The 25,078-nt window shown below is 36.9% G+C and overlaps 1 long non-coding RNA gene across 1 annotated transcript; it reads left to right on the top strand.

Moving 5' to 3' along the window:
• Positions 1–157: 157 nt before the first annotated feature.
• LOC108582822 lies at positions 158–21,608 on the top strand. Its single transcript, XR_001896655.2, has 2 exons — positions 158–852; positions 21,390–21,608. It is a non-coding gene; the product is annotated as an uncharacterized LOC108582822 (long non-coding RNA).
• Positions 21,609–25,078: the final 3,470 nt, after the last annotated feature.

The following is a 25,078-nucleotide window of genomic DNA, read 5'->3' as shown; positions in this document are numbered from 1 at the left end:
CTCCTGGGTTCAAGGGATTCTCCTGCCTTAGCCTCCTGAGTAACTGGGACTACAGGCGCGCGCCACCACACCCAGCTAATTTTTGTATTTTTAGTAGAGATGGGGTTTTACCATGTTGGCCAAGATGGTCTCAATCTCTTGACCTTGTGATCTGCCCGCCTCGGCCTCCCAAATTGTGGGGATTACAGGTGTGAGCCACTGTGCCCAGCCTGATTTTTTTTTTCTACTGTTGAGTTTTGAGAGTTATTTATATAGGCAGCCTTCACTTTTACAGAATTTCAATATGTATGACTTCCACTTGCCATGACTTAAATGGTTCAAATTGAAGTTACCATGACATATTAACTGTGATTGCATAAAGTACTCCCTCTTACAGTCTACAAATCACAATATAACAAATGTATATATGGTCATTGACCAATTACTTTTTTGAAAATTTGTTCATGACTGACCGTTGCACATCTTTTATTAAGACAGACAGCAAATGTTTGGTTTTGTTGCCTCCTCATCTCCCAGTAATAAACCCACTTGACGTTTTACAAAAATGGATAATTGAAAGAGAGATTTGGCCACAGAGATGAAAGTACAGCACAGAAACAACAAGTTACAACACTGGAAGTGAAATTTGAATTAACCATTTGTGAGGTTTTAGATGAAATGGTTGACTGAGAATGTTGATCCTGCTGCCATTCAAACAAGAGACTCTACGTATGCATCCAGCCAGAGAAATTTAGTGACAGCAAAACTGTTGGCATAAATAAGGAAAGAAGGAAGATGTCCCAGAGGAGGTGAAATATATCTTCACATTTAAGGAATTCTTAAAGATATCTCATGACATTGAAAATGCAAAAGGTAAAATGTCAAAAACTGACCCAGAGTTAGAAAGGAGTATGACAATTCGCCAAGCAAAGAAAGAATGCTTGCTCTATTGTGTTATATCATGAGAAGACACTGCTTAAACTATTACTGGTGTTTTTTTAGAAAGATATAAAGCACTTTAATTCTAAAAGTTTCTAATGCTTTAAATTACAATGTATTAAATATTAGTTTTACTACTTTTAAAATTTACCTGTACATCTGTTGCCAATAGTAAGAAAGTTTTAACAAATTTTTAAAGGTCATAGAACAATCATAACTTCCCACTGATTAAGATTTAAGATTGTGTTGTGTGGTTTCAGCTTGCATGGCCACTTTTATGGTCTTACTGCTGTGCAAAGCAAGGAGTGAGTGCCTGTGTCTTCAAGATATAAGTCCTTTGTCATGTTTGTGTTTTGCAAATATTTTCTCTCAGCCCGTAGCTTGTCTTTTCATCCTCTTAACAGGGTCTTTCATAAGAGTAAAGGCTTTAGTTGAGATGGAGTCTAATTTATCTGTTGTTTAAATTTTATAGATAGTGCCTTTTGTGTCATATCTAAGAACTCTTTTTTTTTTTCCTTTTTCTTTTTTTGAGACGGAGTCTCATTCTGTCGCTCAGGCTGGAGTGCAATGGCGCCATCTCGGCTAACTGCAACCTCCAGCTCCCGGGTTCAAGCGATTCTCCTACCTCAGCTTCCTGATTAACTGGGATTACAGGTGCCTGCCACCATGCCCAGCTAATTTTTGCATTTTTTTAGTAGAGATGGTGTTTCACCATGTTGGTCAGGCTGGTCTCGAACTCCTGACCTCAGGTCATCCACCCGCCTTGGCCTCCCAAAGTGCAGGGATTACGGGTGTGAGCCACTGCGCCTGGCCAGAACTCTTTACCTAGTTACAGTTTCCAAAGATTTTCTTCTGTGTTTTATTTTAGAAGTTTTATAGGTTTATGCTCAAACCTATGACACTTACTCAAACCTATGATCCATTGTGAATTGATTTTTATAAAAGATACGAGGTTTATATTTTTGGGGGAGTTTTTTGTTTGTTTGCTTTTGCCTGTAGGTGTCCAGTTGCTTTAGTGCCATTTGTTGAAAAGACAATCCTCCCTCTACTCACAATCCTTCCTTTGCACCTTTGTCAAAAATCAGCTATCCATCTATGTGTTGGTCTGTTTCTGGGTTCTCTATTCTGTTCCATCGATTTATGTGTTGATCCTTTCAATACTATGCTGTCTTGATTACTGTAGCTATATAGTAAAACGTAATATTGGGTAGAATGTTTCCTCCCATTTTATTCTTTTTAAAAATTCTATTAGTCTAATTCCTTTGCCTTTCCATGTAAACTTTAAAAGAAACTTGTTTATGTTTTCCAAAATATCTTGCCAAGATTTGGAGAGAAATTATGTTAAACTTATAGATCAATTTGAGAAGAACTGCCATCTTTGCTATGTTGGATCTTCTAATCCATGAATATAATTAGTACATCATCTCCACTTATTTAGATTTTCTTTGGTTTCTTTCATCAGCATTTTGTAGTTTTCAGCATATGATTCTTTTCAAGTTATATTTATACCTAAATATTTATTTTTTTGAGCACTTGTAAATGACACTGTTCTTTAAATTTCAGTTTCCATATGTTTATTGCTAGTATATAGAAATGTAATTGATTTTTAATGTTGATTTCGTACCCTTGCTAAACTTGCTAAACCTTATTTAATAGTTCTAGAAGTTATTTTCGTTGATTTCTTACTATTTTCTATGCAGATCATTATGCCATCTACAAATAGATCTGGTTATATTTTTTTCCTTTTTAATCTGTGTGCATTTTGTATGTTTTTTCATGCCTTATTGTGCTGGTTAGAAATTCTATGTTGAATTAGAGATGTACTACTTAAAAAAAAATCACAAAAACCCACAGTCAAAATCTACACTAAGCATTGCAACCTGAAATATCCATATGGTCAGGCAAGTAACATATGTGTAAATTGGGCTGATTAAAATAATAGGAATTGGTAGAAATGCAGAATACTGAAGAATATGTATACCTCCTAAAGGGAATCAAATCCAAAGCTTTTAAAGGTACTGTTTGTTTACTGGCCAAACAAAATGTATTTTAAAACAGGATTTGGCTCTGGTGGTCTCTAAGTGTCTATATAGAGTTGCATTCAAAGAAAACACAGTTCCAACTTCACAACCCCTAAAGAATAATTTAGATTCGACATATACCAAGTATGGGCCCTGTTTTGGGGGGATTACTATCAGAATCATGTTCTTGAGTTAAGGGTTAAGACTAAGTTGGCAATGAATGTTAACATTGCTTAGCTATTTGTACATAACATGCCATTCACAAACCATTATTTCTTTTTAGTCTTCTGGGCTTGCTCTTAATCTGGGCTCTGTTTAGCTAATCATGACTGGTTTATGCATACATCTGCAGTAAGCTGGTAGGTTCTCTGCAGTCTGGCTACTCTGGAATGGACTCATGTCTGGAGTTAGCTTGCTCATAACTAGAGCAATAGCAGGTAATTAGGCTGCATGTCTCTCATTATCCAGTTGAAGAATGCAGGCATGTTCTCATGGCAAAGACTGAGGAACCAAGGGAGAGCAGAGGTCTGGGCTCAAAATTGCCACACTCTAATTTTTCCCACTTTCTGTTGGCTGTAGCAAGTGACAAGTCCAGCCTGGATTTAAAAGGTGAGGAAATAAAGTTCACTTCTTGACTGGAGGAGTTTCAAAGTTATTACAAGGAGGGTAGATACAGGGAAGTCATTAATTTGGGTCATCTGTCAGTGTACTGCAAGCATGTAGATTCTCCTTAAGGTTTGAGATTATTGTTCATTTTTTCATTTCCTTATCGGAAAAATGCCTTGCATATAGTAATATGTATTCACGTAATTGTATGTATCTACTTATTCTTTTACACAAATTGGTAACTCCTACTCGCATTTTGCAGATAAGGCACAGAGAAGAAACTTGCTTATGGTCACACAGCTAGAAATCACTACATTTTCCATGTATTATCCGTAATTGTCAGACCCAGGAGTATTATAATACTATTGATAATAACTGTTATTTTCCATTTCCATTTCCAAATAGATGCCTTTTGACTGGAAGAGTTATCATTCTATTGTGAAAATATAAGAATTTAACCTATTTGCTAGCTAAGCTTTGCATTTTTGCATGGAAATGTTAACAGTGATACCACCAAATATAGTCTACATTTTCCTTAAAAGATATAGCTGTGAATCTGCTTAAGTACTTTTATAAGTCCTTGGTTAAACCACATCGTGGAAGTGGAATTACAATTAGCTTAAACTATTTTAATGTAGATATTTAGAGCTGACCTTGTTAGCTATACAATAACTTCAATATGTATACTGTGAAATTAGTAAAACTTCTGGTAGAACTTCCTGAAACTAAAAACAGTAGTCCCAGGTTAATCAGTTAATTGCTTTGGTGAATGAGTTTATGTAAGACAGTCCATTAAATGTTAGCTAATGCCTACAAAATACAATGATTTTGGTTTGGGTCAGTTATACCTTCTAACAGTAGCTATTTGACAAGTCTAATTGCATTTTAAAACTTTTTTCTCATAGACAAATCATATCAATAGTATAGAGAAGTGAGGTTTCCTGCAGTAGTTAAACGTGCTTCCAAATTCACTAACTGTTCTGATTTGTTTGCTGAAACACCTCAAACAAATAGAAAGTAGACCGAATTAAAATATAATCCTACATCTTAATTCTGTATGATATCAAACCTAATTCCTCTGATACAGACAGGAATATAATTTCTAATCTATTGCCAACAGGGGTATATTAATAATATACTTGAAAAATTAATATATACTACATTGTATTGAAGCCTCATACCTGATTGATTAATATCATAGATGGTTCCTGCCTATAGAATCAAGGGTGATGAAAAGTTTATAAATGCTCCAAAGAACCTTAAGTATTTTGTCAGAGAAAAGCATGCTACAGTAGTGATGAATACTAGAATTATTGTGCTTGAACCTGTATTTTATACTTGAGAGGGAAAGAAAGGTTATAATAGGTCAAGGAAATTTTTCAAAAATTAAATTGAACCTTACACAAATGCCCTGCAAATTACTAAATCCCTCTTCTCTTCCTAATTGTGTATAATCTTATTGGTTTTATTAGGGGTGCCATAAAAAAGTGCTACAGACTGGGTGGCATAAACAATAGAAGCTTATTTTCTCATAGTTCTGGAGGCTGGAAGTCTGAGAGCAAGTTGTCACCAGGGTTGGCTGCTTCTGAGCCCTCTCTACTTGGCTTGTAGATGACCATGTTCTTCTTGTTCCTTCACATGGTCTTTTCTCTCCTAATGATCTCATTTTAAGTTAATTAACACTTGAAAACCCTATCTTCAAATACAGTTACACTCTGAGGTACTGGGGTTAAGAACTTCAACATATGGATTTTAGGTAATACAGTTGAGTCCGTAAATATTGGATAAGAAAAAGGCACTGTACTTTCCTACAGAATCTTAGAGCCTCTTCAAATTTAAGTTTCTACAAAATGTATTTATATAATTGCAATCTATAAGCTGAACATTGTTAGTATAATGAGTACGTTAAGCCAGCCTGGCTTGTGATGTGGTCCAATTGCAATTTTTCTTGTGTAATCTTTTATTTTTCTTCAATTGAAAATGTTAGCAGGCCCTTCTTTTTTAACTTCTCTCTCAGGTAACAATACTATAAAGTTAAGTCATAATACAGTCTTAATCCAGATATTAAAATATTTAAGTAATCAGAACTCTGGAACTTGATTTATTATCAATCACATGCTCAACCCCCTTCTTGCTCATTGAAAGCACATAGTGGGGAGAGGGGACAGTGGTTGGCAGCTTCTCTAATTTTTATCCTTTCTCCATCTGGTCCCTTCTCCCAATGCTGACCCCTAGGAGAGAGGAAAAGTAAGAAAATAGGAAGTTCCTGTGTGAACTGGTACCCTTGGAGAGTTGATCTCATACTCATTGATCATAGCATAGGTTGAAAGCAGAATGTTTCTTGTGGGAATTTTTCGTCCACTCTCAGTTTCCTTCTGGGTACCTCTCTTCTGCAGTTCACATGGACTGTGAAAATGACTGTGTCTATTGCTGGTGACCCCTTTAAATGCCCTTCTCCACTCCTAGGTAGTGTTTACTTTCAGCTTCTCGTTTTCCAAGGTCACTCTGCTCCTCCAGGAGACCCAGGATAACCCAAACCAACTCCCTCTCCGTTATAACCCACATCTGATCTGCACACCTGTGGCTCAGGCCACTATCTGTGCTGGCTATCTTAGGTGTGAGCTAGCACAAGTTCTCTAAGACCTGCACCTTCAAGAAATGTTGCTCTAGTCCTCCTTGCGGTTTCATGAGAAATACCTTCACTATGCTTGAAGTGAAGGAAGTCGCACCTACCCTACACTTGCCACCTCTCATCCCTCAGTCACAACATAGCAGCGCACTCTCTCCAAAGGTGAACATCTCAAAAATATTCCCCTCTCTGCAGGTCCATCTGTATTTCTCTTACTGGGAGAGGCAGCTCAAGACTTCAGGAGCAACTTCTTGATACTGCCTTTGTAAATTGTGCAAATGGTAGTTGGGTTTTGGAATTTCACATATACTGTGTCTTCTGATTTCAAAACTTTAATTTTAACATCCTGTTACATTTCTTTATTATCTGTCTTCCTCAGATGAAAGTCATCAGAATTTCTAAAGTTATCAGTGTGGAGCTTATCTGAGGTCTTCTAGGCTACAATAAGAGGGGCGTATGATGCAATCTCTTCTGGGTTACAAATGAGAGAAAAATATTTTTTACTGAAAAGCTCAGAAAGTAGTATTAGTGGTTTACATTAGTTTACATTCTACATGATCATGCTAATATTCTGTACCTAAACATTGGAAAATTACTTCAGATTTATTTTTTGGCCTGCCAGATAAGGTGATGAAAAAGACTTAGTCCGTTGCCTAATGATGTCACTTTTAAAGAACCATTTCTAAGAGAAGAATCTGATTTCTTAGTCAGTTGAGAAAACAAAATTTGTCAGTTTAGAAGTGTGGAGAATAACAATCAGTTTAGCGAAGTTCTTGATAGCTGTGGCCTTTGTGCAAAGTACTTTTTTATAAAAATATACTTAGCTCTTTTTAAAAAGGATATTTTTATTAGCCCCTTAAAGAAATTAAGCCCTAGAATTTAAAATTAAACTATCAACAGTCATCTTCTTATAAACCCCTTATTACTGTGATTTTCTAGTTATTTTATTTCTCACTTCAACTCAAAAGATTTCTTATTTTCTCAATATTAGTGATGCCTTTAGCCCTCTTATTATCAACAGCTAGTGTTTCAGAGGAAGAGTAGCTTTTACTGTGTAACAAACCACATCATATCCTAATGGTTTAAAACAATAGACATTTAGTAGTTTTCATGATTCTGTGGGTTGGTGGGACAGTTTTTCTGGTCTGGACTGGCTTGGTGGGGGCTGGATAGTCTCCAGGGGTATCACCCATGTGACTGACTATTGTTTAATTGGTTGACCTTGGTTGAAAGCTTGTGGTCTGATTGCTGGGGTTAGGCTCAGCTAAGACAACTTACCTGTTGCATGTAGTGACTCATCTTTCAATAGGCTATAACAAGCTTCCTCACATGGTGGTCTCAGGGATCTAGAAAAACATGGAGAAAGTGTAAGCCCTAATGCAAAAGCACTTTTCACACATCTAGTTACATCATGGATACTGATGTCCCCTTGGCCCAAACAAATTCCATGGCTAAACTCAGATTCAAAAAACAAAGACATAGACCCTATTTCTTAAAGGAAAGAGCTGGAAAGTCACACTGTGAAGGGGTGTGCATCTGAGAAAGATATTTGTAGCCATTTTTGTGAATTACCACAGGTGTTTTAGGCTCGTTTTCTCTCCTAGATTTTTCATGTAGCTGCCCTTGAAAACAAAAACAACTTCTTGGTAAAGCAAATATACTGAACGTTAGAATGTGTATTTTGTTATTTTTTGCCTTCTGAATAAAGTCGTATTATGTCATTACCCACTTTGTGCTTTCCTTTATATTCTTAATCAGCATATCCCCTTGATTGTAGGGTTTAGTGCCCACAATCCATTAGCAATTATGACAACTAAAACAAAGCTGTTTCTTTTTTTCTCTATGTACTGTTGGGTGGCAAGAATAAAATTTTGATTTACAGTTGAGTTAGAAAAATGAATAATTAGGCTGAGCATGGTGGTTCATGCCTATAATGCCTACACTGTGGGAGGCCGAGGCAGGTGGATCACCTGATGTCAGGAGTTTGAAACCAACCTGGCCAACATGATGAAACCCCATCTCTACTAAAAATACAAAAAATTAGCCAGGCATGGTGCAGGCGCCTGTAATCCCACCTACTCGAGAGGCCTCAGGCAGGAGAATCACTTGAACTCAGGAGGCGGAGGTTGCAGTGAGCTGAGATCACGCCACTGCACTCCAGCCTGGCCAACAAGGATGAAACTTCGTCTCAAAAAAAGAAAAATGAAAATTTAGAAACTGAAATACCTGGAAAATATGCTTTAAAACTACTGTTTAAAGAACTCTATGTTGTACCAATTGAGGTTAAGTCAATTGAAAAAACATTTATTGAGGCTCTCTCTATGCTACACCATGTTCAGATATTGAGAATACAGTGAACAAAATGAACAATGACCCAACTTTCACAAAGCTTAGATCTAGTTGGGGAGGGCAGGTAATAAGCAACTACATAAGGTAATTTTATATTTTTATTAGTTTTTAAAAATAAGCAATAAATGGTATTTTGAGAAAGTAAGTGTATTAGGTATCACAGCCACTTGAGTGTATCACTTGCTCATTAAGTTTATTAGTTGAATTGCTGATTCCCTATAATGTCAAAGTGTGCAGAAATCAATTTTGAACTTACACAAGTGCAAAAAAAAGACTGGCAAATAGGGGCACACAGTTCTAAATATGGTTGTTTCCTACTCCTGTTTCAGGAAATCTGAGGAAATAAAATAATGCAAGTGCATGTGTACAGTAAGCATATTAAACTCCAAGAAAGTTTACGTTAGTGTGTTTTGGTGGTATTCAATCAAAATCCCTTTTATTTTATTTTCCCTCTTAAAAATTTTTTTAAAAATATTTTCCATGAGTTATTGGAGTACAGGCAGTGTTAGGTTATTATTAGTAAGTTCTTTAAGGGTGATTTGTGAGATTTTGGTGTACCCATCACCTGAGCAGTATACACTGCACCATATTTGTAGTCTTTTAATCCTTTGCATCTGTACCACTCTTCCCTGCAAGTCCCCAAAATCCATTGTATCATTCTTATGCCTTTGTGTTCTCATAGCTTAGCTCCCACGTGTCAGTGAGAACATATGATGTTTGAGTTTTCCATTCCCGAGTTACTTCACTTAAAATAATAGTCTGCCATCTCATCCAGGTTGCTGCAAGGCTGTTAATTCATTCCTTTTTATGGCTAAGTAATATACCATCATATATATATATCACAGTTTCTTTATCTACTCGTTTCATGGGCATTTGGGTTGGTTCCATGTGAATTATGCTGCTATAAACATGCATGTGCAAGTATCTTTTTCATATAATGACTTCTTTTCCTCTGGGTAGATACCCAGTTAGTGGGATTGCTGGATCAAATGGTAGTTCTCCTTTTAGTTCTTTAAAGAATCTCCACACTGTTTTCCATAGTGGATGTACTAGTTTACATTCCCACCAGCAGTGTAGAAGCATTCCCTGATCACCGCATCCACACCAACATCTACTCTTTTTTGATTTTTGAATATGGCCATTCTTGCATGAGTAAGGTGGTAGCACATTGTGGTTTTGATTTGCATTTCCCTGGTCGTTAGTGATGTTGAACATTTTTCATATGTTTGTTGGTCATTTTTATATCTTCTTTTGAGAATTGTCTATCATGTCCTTAGCCCACTTTTTCATGGGATTCTTTTTTTCTTGCTAATTTGAGTTTGTAGTAGATTCTGGATATTAGTCCTTTGTCAGAGGTATAGATTATGAAGATATTTCTCCCACTGTGTGGGTTGACTGTTTACCCTACTAACTGTTCCTTTTGTCATGCAAAAGCTCTTTAGTTTAATTAAGTCCCAGACATTTATCTTTGTTTTTATTGCATTCGCTTTTGGGTTCTTGATCATGAAATCCTTGCCTAAGCCAGTGTCTAGAAGGGTTTTTCCTGTTTCATCTTTTAGAATTTTAATAGTTTCAGGTCTTAGTCCTTGATGTGTTTCAGGACTTAAGTCCTTGACCCGTCTTGAGTTGATTTTTGTATAAGGTGAGAGATGATCCAGTTTAATTCTCCTACATGTGACTTGCCAATTATCCCAGCACCGTATGTTGAATAGGGTGTCCTTTACCCACTTGATGTTTTTGTTTGCTTTGTTGAAGATCAGTTGGCTGTAAGTATTTGGGTTTATTTCTGGATTCTCTCTTCTGTTCCATTGATCTGTGTGCCTATTTTATACCAGTACTGTACTGTTTTGGTGACTGTGGCCTTATAGTATAGTTTGAAATCAGGTAATGTGATGCCTCCAGATTTGTTCTTTTTGCTTAGTTTTGCTTTGGCTATGTGGGCTCTTTTTTGGTTCTATCTGAATTTTGCAATTGTTTTTCCCAATTCTGTAAAGAATGATGGTGGTATTTTAATGAGGATTGTGCCGAATTTGTAGATTGCTTTTGGCAGTGTAGTCATTTTCACAATATTGATTCTTCCCATCCATGAACATGGGATGTGTTTCCATTTGTTTGTGTCATCTATGATTTCTTTCAACAGTGTTTTGTAGTTTTCCTTGTAGCGATCTTTCACTTTCTTGTTTAGATATATTCCTAAGCATTGTGTGTGTGTGTGTGTGTGTATGTGTGTGTGTGTTTTTTTGCAGCTATTCTAGAAGGATAACTACAAGGGCCTTTACTGAATAACATTGAGTGTATGTTTAAAAAGCGTTTTATGATATTGGTAAATATTTAAATGTTAGAATGTTTAAAAAGAAAATAAGATGATTTCTTATTTCTCTTGGGTCAACTTGATTAGGAATTCATTTATTCAGTAAGGATTTACTGAGCTGCTACCATGTATAAGGCACTATCCTAGGGCTAGAGATCCAGAAATAGCAAATCTGTGGTGTTTTTTATTTCTCTCCTCAAGATCATCATCATTTGGAGAGATTAACAATGAATCCTATGATTATATTGTAGAAGAGAGTGCTAAGTTCAAATACTTACGGGGTGAGATGAGAAGGAGGTGGGTGGCTCCTACCTCAATCATGGGCTTTAAAGAATAAAAGAGAGGGTGATGCTTTGACTGATCTTGAAGGTAGATGAGAACCAAGATTATTTCAGACAGAGTGTACTTTATGTGCAAAGAGAGGAAGGAATGAGAGAAAATGGTCAATGGAGGGATTGAACTTTATGTGATATAAACAGATCATAAAAGATTCTTCTTGAAATGTTAGAGGTTTAGGCTTTGTCTGGAGGTGAGAGAAAGCTGGTGAGGAATTTTAAATAAAAAAATTATATGCTCATTTTTTTTTATTGCGGTAAAAAACATAAAATTTACCAACTTAACCCATTTTTAAGTGTACAGTTCTATAATATGAAGTACATTCATATTTTGAAAGCTCTTCAGAACTTTTCATCTTGTGAATCTGAAATTCTATACTCATTAAACAATTCTCTTTGCTCCCCTCCCCATGCTCCTGGTACCTATTCTATTTTCTATTTCTCTAAGTTGGACTGTTGAAGTACCTCATGTAAATGGAATCATATAATGTCTTTTGTAACTGGCTTATTCCACGTAAAATAATGTCCTCAAAGTTCATCCGTGTTACAGCATATGGCAGGATTTCTTTCCTTTGTAAGATGGAATAGTATTCCATTGTAAGTATATGCCACATTTTGTTTATTCATTCAGTGGACATTTGGGTTGATTCTACCTCTTGGCTATTACGAAGAGTGCTGCTATGAACAATGGACATTTGAGTTGATTCTACCTCTTGGTTATTACGAAGAGTGCTGCTATGAACAATGGACATTTGGGTTGATTCTACCTCTTGGCTATTACAAAGAGTGCTGCTATGAACATGCGTGTGCAAATAACAGCATGCTCATTTTGAGAAAGCATTCTGGCAGCAATATCGTTGAAGGATGGAATGAAGGGTTTGTATCTGGATGATGTATCAAATGATATAGGTTTTTTTATGCAAACAGTGGTAGCTGTGGGGATGGACATGCTATGACAGATTTGTAAAGAGGCTTATAGAATTGAAAATAATTCCAGATTCACAATTGGATGTTGTAAGGGAGGAGGAAATGAGGAAAAAGGAGGGGTTACAGTTGGTTTATAGGTAGAGAATGAATAAAGACATTTGTATTGAAGACTCTGTTTTCCTAGGGAAGGATTTGTGAAGAGACACTGTGCTTGAATGAACAGGAAGAGGAAAACACTGGGAAGAATCATGGGGATGCACAAATACTTCAACATCCAGACCTAATTTATATGCAGGGAAAAAAATTAAGTCATGGGAACTGAGGGGTTTATTTGTGACCAATTTTGTGCGTTGTGTGTGTGTATGAACTTGCAGCGTGAAAGAGCACTAACAGAAGAAATGTCATAAGAGGATTCCTTAGCTTATGAAGCAACTTTTAGATAGTTAGGGTTTAAGTACCATTATTATAGGATCAAAGATTATATGTAATGCCAAAATGCTCAATTTCATGGCCAGCTTTGAAGCCTGTGAACCTCAAATGCATATCTGCACAGTATTGGAGTAATTCTGGGGACCATAAAATAAAGAGACTGTGCAAATCAAAATTATTTCTGCTAAAGTTATACATGAATAATGATGTGATCCAGGACTTAATTTATTTTCTATTTATTTAGTGACAGGATCTTGCTCTGTCACCCAGGCTGAAGTACAGTGGTATGATCATGGCTCACTGCAATCTTGAACTCCTGGTCTCAAAGGATCCTCCCATCTCAGCCTCCCAAAGTGCTGGATTCACTGGCTGAGCCACCGCAACTAGCCTTAGTTTATATATAGTGCTTAGAGAATTAGCTAGCATCTTAAAAATGTGGGATTTTTTTTTCCAATGTTTAAAATTTTGCACTGTAAATCTTTTTCTATATGTTTGAATTTGAAGTAAAGATTTAGAGTTTTTAAACCTTTTATCTGGAAATAATTTATAGAAAAGATGCAAGAAAAGTACTAAGAAAACCTATGTATCCTCTACTGAGATTACATAGTGTTAATACAATATAACATTGTTATTATTTATTTATTTATTTATTTATTTATTTATTTAGAGATGGAGTCCTACTCTGTCGCCCAGGCTGGAGGGCAGTGGCGCAATCTCTGCTTACTGCAAGCTCCGCCTCCCAGGTCCACGCCATTCTCTTGCCTCAGCCTCCTGAGTAGCTGGGATTATAGGCACCTGCCACCACGCCCAGTTAATTTTTGCATTTTTAGTAGAGATGGGGTTTTACCGTGTTGGCCAGGCTGGTCTCAAACTCCTGACCTCAGGTGATCTGCCCGCCTCGGCCTCCCAAAGTGCTGGAATTACAAGTTGAGTTATCGCGCCCAGCCTAACATTGTTACTGTTAAAATGCTTTAACATTTGTACTTATGTTCCCTCTCTCATTCTTTTTTCTCTCGCCAACCCCCTAAACACACACACACACACACACACAGATTTTCATGTCATTTGAAAGTAAGTTGCCATATACCATTGTCGTAGTATTCCAGTGTGCATTGGCTGAAAATGGGGATATTCTTTTATATAATCACAGTAAAGTTATCAATGTAAGTAAATTTAATATTGTTGCATTACTTTAATCCATATTCCAATTTTATCAGTTAACCCAATAATGTTCTTTTTTTATAGCATTTTTCCCCTCCAGTACAGATTCAGTCTAGAATCATACATTAATTTGTCACGACCCTTTAATCTGAAATAGTTCTTCAGTCTCTTACGACACTAACATTTTTAAAGAATATAGTCATCTTCCTTTAAATGAAATGTTCCTCCCTTTGGGTTTGTTAGATGTTTTCTCGTGTCTAGCCTTCGGTAGTGTTCCTGATAGAAATGTGATGTAAGTGACGTTGAGTCCTTCTTGAGGTACCACATCTGGATGCACACAATAACTATTTGCCCCTGTTTGGTGATGATGCTTCTGACTTGGTTCAGCTCTTGTCCAATCTTTCCACTGTGTATTTACTATATTTTCCATGTATATTTAGTAAGCAATTTGTGGGGAGATACTTTTAAGACTGTTCAAATATCATGCTTCTCATCCAAATTTTCCTCCTAGATTTAGCTTCCACTGACATTTCTTGCCTGAACTAATCTTTCCCATGATGATTACAAAATGATAGTTTTCCAATTCCAACACTGTCTCCACAGTTGGCAATCAGCAGTCTACTGTAAACAAGAGCCTTTCCTAATCTATTTCTATATTAATTTATTCATTATCAGTTTGGTCTCATAGATTCCTATTTTTCAATGAGTTATAATTCATTACTGTTCCATGTTTGGCCTGTGGGATTCCCTTCAAGCTGTCTCCTGTATCCACAGGACATTCCCCCAACATATTTTTGAGCACTTGCTTACCTTCTGCCATAAGAAGTCTCACAAGATTCAGCTTTGATAATCTGAATCATGCAATGTCATAAGACTAACATAAAATCTAACACAAAATCTAATAATTTTTTTCACATAAGGAGTCATCATCTAGTCATCACTAAATTTATTAAAGAGCTGCCTACATGTTACCACCGAAAGGTACACTCTCATCTGATAAATCTATTGTTGCTACATTAAGCTTATATCAGTTGACAGAAAAATTGGCTATAAATCATATAAAAATTTAAAGTATTTTAATAAAACCTTATTTTGGAAATGTTACAAGTTTTCATTTGGTGGCCAAGTTTAAATGATATTTTGCCTATTTAAAAAAATCTTCATAGAAATATCATTAAATAAAGTTTTGACAATAAAGTCTGTCTGGGAAAGAATGCTTAACTAGTGGGTCTCAACAGAAAATTTTTCACTTTGTTTTTTATTATTTTGTCATATCAGAATACTTTAAACAATGTACTTGAGATTTCTTGAGAACTTTTGCCCTAGATATTTCTTTTTGCATTTCTATAATGCAACATCATATCAATATTTCATATTAATTGTCAAATTCTTCCATCTGTGTCTATTTTACACTGATGCTTTTCTTATCCTAACATGTTTTCCTGTCAACTTTGTCTACAAGAAAGAGAAATCAAAGTTATAGAGATCAGAGACCCTTGTCAGAGGCCTTATTTTAATGGACATATTTCTTGTGCCAAATTATTTGAATGGTATTTGGAGTCAGTTCTTTAGGGAAATGTATCTTCTGTGTGTGTGTTATTCTTTTTAACTTAGTCAGTACCTTGAATAATTTTTTTTTTTTTTTTGGAGACGGAGTCTAGCTCTGTTACTCTGGCTGGAGTGCAGTGGCACAATCTTGGCTCACTGCAACCTCTGTCTCCCAAGCTCAAGCAATTCCCCTGCCTCAGCCTTCCGAGCAGCTGGGATTACAGGCATGCACCACCACGCCCTGCTAATTTTTGTACTTTAGTAGAGATGAGTTTCACCATGTTGGCCAGGCTCGTCTTGAACTGCTGACCTCAGGTGATCTCCAGCCTCGGCCTCCCAAAGTGCTAGAATTACAGGTGTGAGCCACTACGTCCAGCCAGTACCTTGAATAATTTCTAACTGCATCAAGATGAACAGACATGCAATAGTATGCTCTGTTAAAATGTAGTTTGATTCAGTCCCATGAATTCTAGTTTAAAAAATGTAGTTTAAAAAATCAATTCAGGAAATATTTATAGAAGTACTTACATGCACTTGGCACTGTGCTATTTTAGGACATCAAAAAAGTTCATATAATGTTCATTCCCATAAAAAGCTTAAGTCTTTTGGGTAATGTAAGACAATCACAAATGGTAGATAATAATACCACTGAGATCCACTGAATTAGGTATTGAAGTAAGGCTACTCCTTTGATAGGGCCATGCCTTAAAATCACTCTGAGAGTACTATTTATTTATTGTTGTATAACAAAGTATCCTGAAACTCAGCTGCTTAAAACAATTATTGTCTCACAGTTTATGAGGGTCAGAAATCCAGGAGTGGCTTAGCTGTGGTTCTGGGTCAGGGTCTCTCCTGTGGTTGCTGTCATCTCATGGCTTAACTGGGGCCAGAGAACCTACTTTCAAACACACTCATGTCATTCTGAGCAGGCCTCCGTTCTTTCATGCCTGTTGGCTGGAAGCTCCAATTCATCCCCATGTAGGGCTGCTCACAACAGGGTAGATTGCTTTCCCCAGTCATGATCCGAAAGGGAAAGAGAGAGTCCCAGCCTTTTTTATTACCTAATCTTGGAAGTAACATATTCTATTGGTCACACAAACCAATACCAGTAAATGTGGAGGGGACTACACAAATGTGAAACCCAGGAAGTGGGATTTATTGGGAGCCATCTCAGAGGCTGTTTGTCATACAGAGGCAGGTGAGCTTTACCCAGGAAGCACTACTGGTCATCTAAGGCAGCTGGAGAAGTCAGCTCCTGTGTGTCCACTGAAAGCCCAACTATCTTATCTGCTGGCAGCTGGGCTGTTTATAGTGGTCTGCCGGGGACCCGGGTACATGGCTGGGTGAGATAGCCTAAATTTTGAGAATCTTGAGGAAGTGTGGAACACTTGCATTAGCAGGAAGTTGGAAACAATAAGATTTGAACCATCTGTTTGATCTTGCCTCTCTCTAGCTACAAAGCCTTGTTGGTTGGTTGGTTGGTTTGTTTTTTGAGTCAGGGTCTCACTGTCGCCCAAGCTGGAGTGCAGTAGTGTGATCTCGGCTCACTGCAGCCTCTGTCTCTGGGGTTCAAGCGATTCTCCTGCCTCAGCCTTCTGAGTAGGTGGGACTACAGGCGCATGCTACCACACCCGGATAATTTTTGTATTTTTAGTAGAGATGGGGTTTTGCTATGTTGACCCAGCTGGTCTCGAACTCCTGGCCTCAAGTGATCTGCCCACCTCGGCCTCCCAAAGTGCTGAGATTACAGATGTGAGCCACCCTGGCTGGCCTACATAGCCTTTAATAAACCTATTTCATCTCAGCATATTTATTGAACCCTGGTGATTTGTTTACTTAGTGGTGAACAAACAGAAATGATTTTGACCTTTATAAAACTTTCAATGTGGTAGATGAGATACACCTTAAACAACTAATTTCACACTCATTTAGTTATATTGTGATAATAACAGGTTTCTGTTTTTCTTTGTTTTAAGTTCATGGAAAGTGTCAGCTCCTCTCCTTCCAGGCAGGGACAAAAGGTTGGTTTGGAGCAGATCTTCAGAGGCCTTATGGTTATACTACTACAAAATTAATGGACAACAGTTTCCTTGGTTTTAGAACATAATAAGGCCTTTTTTGGTGGAGGGGCATTGCTTGCAAACTGCTGCCTTCTTGATGTGATAAGTTCAGAGAAGCCAAACATCATCTCATATCACTAGATCTTTAGGTTCTCAGCTATATCTTTCAGCATGTTGAAAAATAGTATTTCTGGGAAGATGTAAAACTATAGAAATTTGTTTCTATTCAGGACACGTAATTTCTGCTGCAGTCAGTAGGCACATTAAAAATAAATTAATCTACAAAAGGTAATGATGCTTGGGCAATTAGTGTATTTGTTTTGTTTTGCTTCTGAGACAGGGTCTTGCTCTGTTGCCCAGGGTGGAGTACAGTGGTGTGATCTCAGCTCACCACAGCCTCAACCTCCTGAACTCAAGCAATCCTCCCACCTCAGCCTCTCAAGTAGCTAGAACCACAGGCGCTTACCACCATGCCTGGCTAATTTTTGTAGAGATGGGTTTTGCCATGTTGCCTAGGCTGGTCTTGAACTCCTGAGCTCAAGCAATCTGCCTTCCTTGGCCTTCCAAAGTGCTGGGATGATAGGTGTGAGCCACCATGCCTGGTCCAATCAATATATTTAATATCTGATTTGCTTCATATCCTCTAGTTTATTAATATTAAAAACAGTTGAAATTTTAGTGTTTTTTTAAGGCATTTAGTTCACATCACTTTTAGGTTTATTGGGCACAGTTCTTGCCTGGCTTCTATGATTGTGTCCTTATGGTGTCCTGCCTTCTTTTCATAGCGACACCCTTTTCTTGTAAGTACATACGAATGTTTCTACATCCTCAAATATGCTTTTCCCATTTTTCTTGAAACACAAAGATACTTAATCTATCATTTCCTCACGTCTGAGATAAATATATATAAATAAGTTGTTCACTTTTTTCTTGAAAGGAAAATTAACAGTGAATCTTCGGTGATAATGGCAACTGACATTTGGCTTGGAGTTATGGAGGCAACAGGGGATAGTAGGGACTGTGGCAAACTGGAGGGTGCATGCCTTGTTCAAGAGAACAGGTGCTGATCAGTTTCAGCCCATTGTTGCCATTTTGGAATGTAGGCCCGGTGGTAGAGGATCTTCCAAATGTTCAAGAGAAGCAACAACTCCAGATTTTCGTGTGATATCTTCTGACAGTTAAGGTCAATCTTAAACAAAAAACACTGTTTGGAACAAAGAAAACATCTGCAAGCTGAATTTGATGTGTGGGCGGCCCCAAATCATAATTGTATATGAGGAAGACAAGAACAGGTACCTGAGGTTCCAACATGATGTGATGGTTTGGGAAAGGATGACTGTGCAAGTGAAGGTGAAACAAGTTTGGGATACCACTAAAATCTGCCCAGATAAAAATCTCTCATCTGGATTAATAAGAATGAGGCAGCTGCCATTCACCAATTTTGCTGATCAAGCTGTTTGGAACTAGTCCTGTGTAGTGATGCATGTGAGAAGTGAAGCAATGGTGGGCTATACAGACTCCAGCTGCTCTTGATTTGGAAGCACATGCATTTTGGGCTGGCTGATTGAACTCCAGCATACCTGCATCATTGAGGGGGAGACCTCAAGGAGATAGTGAACTTCCTTCTTAATGCTACTCATGGGCTTTTGGGTAATTGGAAAGGGAGAGAAAACTATGTTTCTGAATGAGATTGTGGAAGAGGTCATAAAGGTTACAAGTAATGTGAAGAGAGAAGGCACAACAGGAGGACTTGACCCAGTCTAGGGTCAGGAGGCCTGCCCATGATAAGTAGGTTGAAGCTGAGATCTGAAAGATAAGTAGTAGTTAACTAGGTAAAGGGCAGGAAGAGACCTCCAGGTAGAGAGAATGGCACATGAGCTGGCCCTGAGGTGGGAAGAATCATTGAGCATTTGAGGAAACCGACAATTTGCAGAAAGGGAGGGTGATTCTCATGAAACTGGAGCCATGTTGTAAAGGACTGTCAAGGCTATGTTGATGGTGTTGAACTTTAATCTCAGATTAATAATGTTAAATAGAAGCATGGCATGATCAAACTAATTTTTTAAGTAGACTTTTTGTTGATGTATAATACATGTGGAGAAAAGAGCACACATCACAAGTGTGCAGCTTGATTTTCACCAAGTGAACATGCCATGTAACCAGTACCCAGATCAAGGGCAGAAGCTCCGGCGCCTCAAAATGCCCTCTTCCAGTCGTTATCTCCTCAGGATGATCAGTATCTTCACTTCCAACATCACGAATTGATTTTGCCTAATTTTGAACTTTATACATATGAAATTATTACAGTGTATTTCTTTGTGTTTGATTTACTTCACTCAATATGTTTGTGAGATTTGATTCAGCCATGTTGCTGCACATGGTTGTACCTCCTTCCACTTTCTGCCACATAGAATTCTAGTGCACCCTCTCTATTGTTACGGGCACTTGAGTGTACAGTTTAATACTATTAAAATAAGGGCCAGGAGTGGTGGCTCATGGCTGGGCTTGGTGGCTCATGCCTGTAATCCCAGGAGTTTGGGAGGCCAAAGCAGGTGGATCACTTAAGGTCAGAAGTTTGAGACCAGCCTGAACAACACATTGAAACTGGGTCTCTACTAAAAATAGAAAACAATTTAGCTGGGTATGGTGGTGTGTGGCTGTAGTCCTAGCTACTCATGAGGTTGAGGCAGGAGAATCACTTGAACCCAGGAGGTGAAGGCTGCAGTGAGCTGAGGTGGCACCACTGCACTCCAGCTTAGGCAACAGAGTAAGACCCTGTCTCAAAAAAAATCCTGCTAGAGATAAATAATAGCTTTTATGCCTTTTTAGGTGAAAAAAAAAAAAATATATATATATATATATATATAGGTTTCTATTGAGTACACTTAATGTAAAAAGGTCATTGTAGCTTCTGTGAAAGAATGAAATGGAGGGAAGGAAGGCAAGAGTAGATGTGAGAGGGGTGGTGAATCTATTGGAATAGTCTAGATACTGAGGTGACAGTGAACTGAACTGTCTAAGGTTTTAGCAGTGAAGATGACAATGTGATGGATCATGTAGCTATTTAGGAGCAGTGTCAGGACTTAGGTACTGACTGGAATCTAGGGGATGAAAGACAGGCAAATGTCAATAAAACCTCCAAGATTTCTGACTTGTTTATTGTAGAAATTGATATTTTAGTCATCACTAGGATATTCTAGTTTTACTGACTTGGAACCCATTTGTGGAAGTATATGAGTTATCACTGCTTCAGTTCAGAACTTTTAATTTAAAAAAGCAATGATTTTAGAAAGTCAACTGAAACAAAGTCTAATTATTTGCATACATTTTTTTCAAAAACGTGATTACTGTAATCTTAAGCTTAAGAATACATATTGTTTTTAATGTATTCTTTAGTGATATTCCAATTAAAAAAGTATTCAAATAAAAACATGTAGAGAGATAGGAACTAGATATCTATTCCTAAGATAATTCAAGCATTTTCATTTTTGTCATGGTTTCATTGAGATTGAATTATACCACTTGATGGCTGGATATTATATAAAATGAATTGTTCTCAATTCAATTTCCTATAGACCAGTGCCTTCATCCCCCAAATTGCCATTGCAGTAGCTACCTTACTGGCAGTTTTAGCAAGCAGGGGCTGAAGCTGCATGAGCAGAAACTCAACCCAATGATTTGTCACTGGGTGTGGATTAATGGATACAGGTTGAGATGCTTAAGTAGAAAGCAGTGTGGGAACTTCTACTACCTCAGTTGTTAAAAAAAAGGATTTTGTTTTTACAGCACCAAACTACATTTGGTCCTTCACTAAAACTCAGGTTAATAAGAAATGATGTGTTGCAAAAGATTCCTTGAATCCCATTTAATTGTGATCAAATTTCTTATTTTCATTTCTCTTTTTAAATAATAATAGATTGTCTAGAAAAAGCTAAATTTAAATCCAGATGTAAGCAGTGTCTTAGATAGCAATGCTTTTATTCCTTTATTATGATATTGTCATTGATAAAAATTCTAATATTTCTCATCTTTAAGTCCTACTGCTAGTTGTGGGTTAATTCCATGCCATATGTTGTTTTTCTTCAATTTCATCAGTAATCTGCTTTTTCATCTATGACACGTCACTTCTGGCCCTTACTTTGTCCCAGAGAACTGTCTGCACCATTCTCTATGTTTCTTTCTACTAACGTGACCACTGGACAGAGTGCTGGGAGCAAAGAAAGACATGATTTATGGAAAATATGATTTGTGTCCTCATGTTCTCCAGTTTTAAATATACTTCATATAGAAAATAAAAATAGTTTTTTGAAAAAATTTATATTGTATTCATTTGGCCTGACAAAATGTCCAATTTACTATTGTCATAGGTGTGATACAAATTCACGTTCTACTCCAGGGTTGCAAAGAGGAAACAGCATAAGAGTAAAACGCAGAAAACCTAAGTGTTAATTCCAAGTGTGTCAGACTTCCTAGCTGTGTAATCTTTTGACAGATCTTAAAGTCTCTTTAAGCTTTGGTTTTCCCATCTATAAAATCAGGATAGTAATATCTGTCCTACTGACTTGATGGAGTTGTGAACATCAAATAAGATACTGAGAAGTGTTTGAAAAACTGAAATAAGCTATATGAATGTACCATGAAACTGATTTGTTATATTAGTTGGATTAGTAAATCCATTGTTTTCACTGCTTAAAACAGAGATGCAAATTAACAATGGCTTGAAAAATATTGAATTCTATGTATCTCTCATCAAAATGTATGATCTTCACAGTCATAGAGGGGTTAGTCTTGACCTTAACTTGCTCTTCCATCTGTATGGTTTTGTTCTGATTTTTGCGGTCTAAGGTGGTACATCACTCTGTCCAAATTTTAGCCAGTAGTAGCAAGAGAAATAGAACGGGACGTCTTTTCTCTTTCACAGGCACACATCACTGCTTCTCATATAGACATTATTACCAAAGGAAAAGGGGAAAACAGATATTTGGGTAGATCTCTAAATCTCTGCTACATAAATTGAGGAGAGTAAAAATAGGACTAAACTTGAAAAGGTTTATTTTAGGATAGGATGATCACATATATAATTTCTAATTTATCTGTAGGCACATTAAAAAAGTAAAAAAAGGAAAAGTTAACGTTAATAATGTATTTTATTTAACTCAATCTATCAAAAAATATTGCTTCAACATGTGATCCATATAGAAATGATTAATATAATATTTTACATTATTTTGGGGGGTACTAAGTCTTTGATTCCAAATGTGCAATTTTCAGCTACATCACATCTTCATTTAGATGAAACACTTTAAATGTTCCATAGCCACATGTATCTATTGGCTACTGTATTGGACAATACAGCTCCAGAAAAAAGCGTTGACAAATATTAGATGACAGCAATGGAAGAGAAGAAACCTTCTGCATTATTTCATGCTGTTTTTACATTTCATGAAATTTTCTGTTTGTTTATTCACTCACCAAATATTCTTACGTATCTACTATATTCCCCGCCATACTAGGCACTGGGAATATAGCAGTGAACAAAACAAGCAAAGTTTCTGTGCTAATGGAGCATATATCCTAGTGGGGGAGACTCAGCCAATAAACAAGTAAATATTTAGCATTTCAAGTGATACTACGTGAAGAATAATATGGAGAAGGACAAAGCAGGGTAATAAATTAAGTGAAGGAAGGTTCATAGACATCTGGAGGAAAATTGTTTCAAGCAGGAGGAACAGCAAGGGCAAAGGCTCTGAGGCAGAGGGTGCTTGGAAATATGTAAGAAAGCCAGTGTGGATAGGGCAGAGCCAGAGAGAGGGAGAGTACAGGAGATGAAATCAGAGAGGGAGTGGGGAAGTAGGTTTTAAAAGGATTACTGGCTGCTCTGTTGAGAGTACACAAATAGATAGAAGGCAGATCAGAAAGGAGGCTCTTGCAGCAATTTTGTTGAGAAGTAATCCTGTTGCGGAAGTGATGAGAAATGGTAGGATTCTCGATGTGTTTTGAAGTTAAAGTAGAATTTGTTAATGGTTTGTGAAAGAAAAAGGGAAGTCAAGAATACCTACAGGTTTTTGGTTAGAGAACTTAGAATATATAGTTACCTTTTATTGAAATGATAATGACTCTGGATGAGCAGGTTTATAGCTGGTTTGTGTGGGCAGGGCCAGCAGAAGCAGGAAGAGTTCAGTTTTAGATTTGCTAGATTTGCACTGTCTATTAGACACCCAAGTGGAGATGGCAAGCAGACAGCTGGATATCTGAGGCTAGAGCTCAAGAGAGAGATCATGGCTAGAGGGATCAGGGTTGGAGACATCACTGTATGTGTTTAAAGCTATCAAACTGGAAGATGATAGATGAGATCATTAGGAGATAATATAAGGGAAGAGGTGCAAGGACTGTATCCTGAGGCACTCTGAGGTTTCTAGGTTGTGCCGATGAAACGGAATCAGTAAAAGGGCAGAGAAGCAAATGGGGTAAGAAAAGAACTAAGAGAGCATTGAGTACCAGAAGCCAGCAAAGAGAGTTTCAAAAAGTGATGTGATCAACTTTTATAGTGTGTATGAAAAGGGTGAAAGATCAGCATTGAATTTTGTAACATGGAAATTACTTGTGGGCTTGACAAAAGTTGTTGAGTTCTTGGATATTGGCTGGTTCAAGAATGCTGTTTCAAACAGTTCTGCAATGAGTGTCCTGATATGTATATATTTGGTCAACCATTGAGTTTCCTTAGGACCCACTCATAAGTTGAATCACTGGATGAAAGGATATATGTACATGTTGTCCCTGAGAAACATTTTAGAAAGATCATGTCATAGGTCATCATATCATAGGTAAGGGTATATATATATATTCCACCCCCCCTTTTTTGATTACCTTGTTTTCTGCCCTCTCCTTCCACAAATATCTGTTGCTCCCTGCCCCACGGTAAGCCATATTAAAAAGTTAGTATGTACTCTTTCCTGTTTATAATAGAAAATTAGAAACAGCAGAAAAGGTAAATATGATACATTCATTCATTGGAGTAGTATGTGGTTATTCAGATGATGTAGACAAATAAATATTCTATATATTCAAAGTATACAATGTAATGATGTGATACTTATACATGTTATGAAATGATTATAACAAGTTAACACATCCATCACCATGCATATTGTGTGTGTGTGTGTGTGTGTGTGTGGTGAGCATACTTAACATCTATTCTTAGCAAATTTCAAGTAAATGATACAGTATTATTAACTATAGTCAGCATGCTGTACATTAGATCCCTAGAACGTATTCATTTTGTATCTGAAATTTTGTACCCTTTGGCTAATATTATACCTCAATAAGGGTGGGAAAAAAAGATGATGCACACCAACATGGCACATGTATACATATGTAACAAATCACGTTGTGCACATGTACCCTAGAACTTAAAGTACAATAAAAAAAAGATGATGCTAAAGAAAATATTTAATGACATAGAAATTTTATATGTTATAGTGAATGAAAGGCAGATTATAAAACAGTACTTGTTAGAGATTTATTTAAAAATTGGAAAGATAAATATCTAGTGACTACTGTATTGGACAATATAATTTTTAAGTTATTATATTTGGATTGTGGAATTCTGAGTTTTAATTTTCTTCATTGAGCTTATTTATATTTTCAAGATTTCTGTGTGAACACATATAACATTTGTAGTCAGAGAAAAAATCTTGAAAAAATATTCTGTGAAAGAGGAAATAAAGTATAGTTCAGATTAAGGTAAGGGAATATTACATCATTAGTGAGTCAAATAGGGGAAT

Source organism: Papio anubis, chromosome 1 (assembly GCF_008728515.1).
Source record: "Papio anubis isolate 15944 chromosome 1, Panubis1.0, whole genome shotgun sequence".
NCBI lineage: Eukaryota > Metazoa > Chordata > Mammalia > Primates > Cercopithecidae > Papio > Papio anubis.
This window is presented reverse-complemented; position numbering and strand designations above follow the sequence as displayed.